Raw genomic sequence first — 4,390 nt, forward strand, 5'->3', positions numbered from 1 at the left:
CAAAGAAAAGAATGCTTTTTGTCTCCCCCCCCCTCTTACGAAGCTTTATCCAACCTAGTACTGGCACACTTTTCCTGTTTGAATGAAACTCTAACTCTGATGAAGGTATACAACCTTCACTGGTGTTCATTTGGCCTTAAATCTCAGAGGAAATATGAAGATATAGTATGACCGTCTCATCAAACTTTATTTCATTCTGGCATATTGTACCAGCTATTATTTGTACCATCTGTTTTTGCTGCCTGCCGTAAGGTGTCCTTTTTGCATGGGGAAACAAAACCTATCCATAGGCCAGCATGCAAAATGTATGTAAAACTTAAACTAAAAAAGCTATGCTTTGCTCTTCTCGTGTACTCTCCTGTTTAGCACTCAGACTAAATTACATTTGGAAATACAAACTGGCACATTTATTGGCTCTGGAAAGAGCTTGTGTAAATGTGGGCGCCTGTGTACACTGGATGTCAATGTCTCCTGATGACTTATTCAGTTATGGCCCGCACCTGTTCACTCATATTTGAACGGGACGCGACTTGTTTGCTCAGTCGGTGAACACTTGACCATTTCAAGTCCGTGACGCCGAAAAGCCAAACCCTCGCAGCAGAAGCAAAAGGCACAGTCCAAAACGCAGCGAGCCACTCGACATGGCGACCAGGTGTTTTTAACAGTCAAAACACAGCCGGGCGGCTAATCAGCAGTGACAAAGTGATGCAGGGAAGGTCACCGTGTCTCCGGGCTGTCAAAGGCTCTGGCCTATTTTCTCACAGCGGCCGGCTATTACCCAGCAACCCCTTTGTTCTGTGATTAGAGGACAGGCTTCCAGTTGAAGCTTTTTTGGAAAGAGTCACGAGCATTTTGGACCTGTGCCCTGTCTTTATTGATAATTGCCTCTCAGGCGCACACGCAGGCACACTTGTTTGAGATGCTTTAGTTTTAATCCAGGGCTGAGACTTGAACCGACTCCAGGGTGCAGCCAGTGGATCTTTGGCTCTCGTCTATCATCTACCTAGCTGTCATTAAATCTGAAGTTTCTGTCCACACCGATAAGATCTTGCCAGACAGTCGTGACATTGATCAATCACTCCATTTTCTGTCTATTTTCAACCCACCGTTGATGGATACTGGCATGGCTCTACTTGCATCATCCCCAAAAGTTAACTTTCCGTGACGTGTTTTGTCAGTGATTTGTTATTTGCGGTGTGTCTCGAGTTCACAGTGTATTTTCTTGCTGATTTTACGTGATCCAAACAGTCAGTTGTGTTGTTTGACTCCACACTTGTTTATGTGCTCTGTCTCTTATCCCAGAAATATTATGACCATTGGACCTGTTACTTATCACTGGTGTTTGCCTGTTTGCGCCTCAGAAGTCCATAAAGTTAGATTTCTCCTAACCTCTTAATGCCCTTTCCACAGTAATCAACACATCTGGGCTAATAGTCCATTGTTGTGCTCTAAAAATGTGATTTTCTGCATTTCAGCGTTATGGATTTTGGACTCTCACAACTGAATTTCTTGAATTAAATCACAAACGCAAACATCTTCCTCTATTATTTGATCTTTCTTCGACAAATAACCCCAAGCTTCAAATGGGAAAGACTTGCCAGCTGTTTTCTACATACAAGGGATTTCCTTTCTTTCTAAATTTTACTTTTACAGTAGATTAACATAATTAAACATTTAATCATGGCAGGTAGCCAAATGAGGACAATGAACTAGTGAACCAAATTTCAGACATGCAATCAAATGATAAGGGTTGAAAATGAAAATGAAAAAAACATAATCTAAATATTAAATCTTCTATCTGAAAAGATCTGTATCAATAAAATATATAATGAAACTGTTTATAAACGATGATTGTTTGTGATGCTTACAAACGTTGTGCTTGATAACCGATTAGTATTAGTTGCCACATATAAATATGGGCTTGTATTGTTCAGCGGGTGAAAGCAATATTTACTTGATGAAGATCCCGTGACGACTTGAAGGTTTTTGGACACCAGCGAAAATGAAGTGAAGCGAAATCCCACTACACACATTGCACAGAGAGTACCCACAAAACATGAAAAAATACCGTAATCACTTGAATACATATACTTTGACATATTGTTTAAACAGCCTTACACCGACATGATGTGTACATAAACCTGTCTCTCTGAATAGTATATTTAAGATTCTGATTCCGATTTAATTTACAAAATTATCATTACAAAATATTGTAATATCTTAAGATACTCTATATTTTATTTTATTTTTAATATATTTTAAGAACAAAAATTATTTGGAATAATGCAAAAGCTTGGATTGTTTCATTTCCTGTGTAATAAATGTTAATTATATGTCATTGTCACTGGTATTGGAAATGTGAACTTTTTAGAAACAAGTAAAACGCGGTGCCATTACCTTCAATGAAACTAAACACACCGCTACGTTTCGTGAGTCAATCTGAAACCCAAGTCAAACTTCGAGCCGGCACATAAAGTTGTTTTCACATTCCTCTTCTGCACTGACGTGCCGGAGCTCACGTTTGTCCTGAAACACCCATTGATCCTCCCCTCGGTTAAACCCTGCGTTTGACCGTGTGAAGGCCGGACGTCAGTGGCCAACTTTCTTTTTCTCTCTCTCTCTCTCTCTCTCTCTCTCTCTCTCTCTCTCTCTCCCTCTCTCCCTCTCTCTCTCTCATATCGACCTGTTAGCCTAGCCTTGCTGCTAACATGACGTTATGTAATGGTTCCGTTTGAGTCGTATGTCAGTTTATGTTCCTTAGCAATGCAAAGTGTTTTTTTTGTCTTTGACGTATTTGTTTTAAGAAATCAGAGGAGGTACACATTTGAGAAAGGCAAATGTGAAGTTACACTTCCATAGTTCATTTCATTTCGACTTATTTTACACTTTTATACTTTAAAGTTGATCCTGGGTGTTGAATTGCATCATGTCAAATACAGCGCCAGTGCAATTTTCATCTTTTTATCACTCGCTGTTCCTCTTAGATTTCTTAGATTGTCTTTTTGTGTGAAAAATGACACATATCGTTTCAGCTTCTCGCAAATATTTTTTTTCTCCAGCTTTTCGTCTGATTGTGACCAAATTAACATATTTAGATGTTCACTAGTGCACCATTTTGGGCACTTCCACAAATGCTGTGGTCTCGTCCAAAACTAAACACTTTCTCTCCATCAATATTTAAAGCATTTGCAGATACTTTTCGTTTACCCATAAAGCATTGTGCTTCAATCACCAAGACTTGCAGTAATGATAAAATACTTTATGTACAATTTCACATTTGAAAAAGCTCGCTATACTCCAGTTGGATGTGCTCAGGACGTTGGTTACATCGCAACCTTTTTTGAATTATATAGAAAAAATGAACGCTATGGTTGATGCAGCTTTTTGATAATGACTCCATTTTGTCGTTTGCATATTTATTATTCGCAATTATATTGTTCTTACTTTGTTATTCTATTTCACGTCCTCTTTTTTGTATGGTGATGCAAATATTTGTAGAGTCTATTGGTTTGGTCAAGGAGTAGTACTGTTGCAAATAAACACATTTTCTGTAGAATGGCATGATGACTGTATCTGGCGGTTGCTGCTGGAGTTTCACTTTGCAGTGCTTATTTTGTCGGAAGTCGGATACGAAATCAATGGAAAACCCATTTAAACCTCCACACTGAAGCTTTCTATTTCCAACAATTCTGATCAATACAGTTTCAATACTCCTGCACTTTTTCTTCCTTTTAGTGAAACTGTGGAAGGTTATTGACACATGATTATTTATTGATTGATTTCACGATTATTGCATTTGTATATGTTTTAAACATGTATTTCTGTAGGCTGCTCTTAGAGAAAAGAGTTTGCACTTGTTTGTGTGCGCGAGAGAGGTGGGCTGTCCTCAAAAACATTTTTCAAATTGTGTTTCTAGAGACAGACGACATCACTGTCCACTTTCCAAGAAGTTTTTGCACATAAAGAGCCGAAGCACCAGACTCCTCCTTCTCTGCAAAGATTGAATGAGAAATCCTGACTGAGCAAACACTGTGGTGGAGTGATGGCAGCGAGCGGCGCTCAAGGAAAGAGAGGGAGTGTGATTACCTGCAGCTCCCCTCCTCCTCCTCCTCCTCCTCCTCCTAGCCACCTCCCTCTCTGGGAGTGTACACACTCCTGTGCTCTGCCCCTGCTTGTTCACACACGCTCCTGGCTTCATGCTGCACACACACGCACACACACACACACACACGTACACACACACACATACATACACTCTCCATCTCCCCTGCCTGCCTGAGCGGACTGCACACATCAAGGGAGAAGAGGAGCCGGACCGGGACAGTCGGCCAGTGGACTCACTTCATGTGCATGTGAAGAAGAGCTTCAGATAAAAGCTGGAGGAGTGACC

This window comes from Blennius ocellaris (genome assembly GCF_963422515.1).
Source record: "Blennius ocellaris genome assembly, chromosome: 3".
NCBI classification, from domain to species: domain Eukaryota; kingdom Metazoa; phylum Chordata; class Actinopteri; order Blenniiformes; family Blenniidae; genus Blennius; species Blennius ocellaris.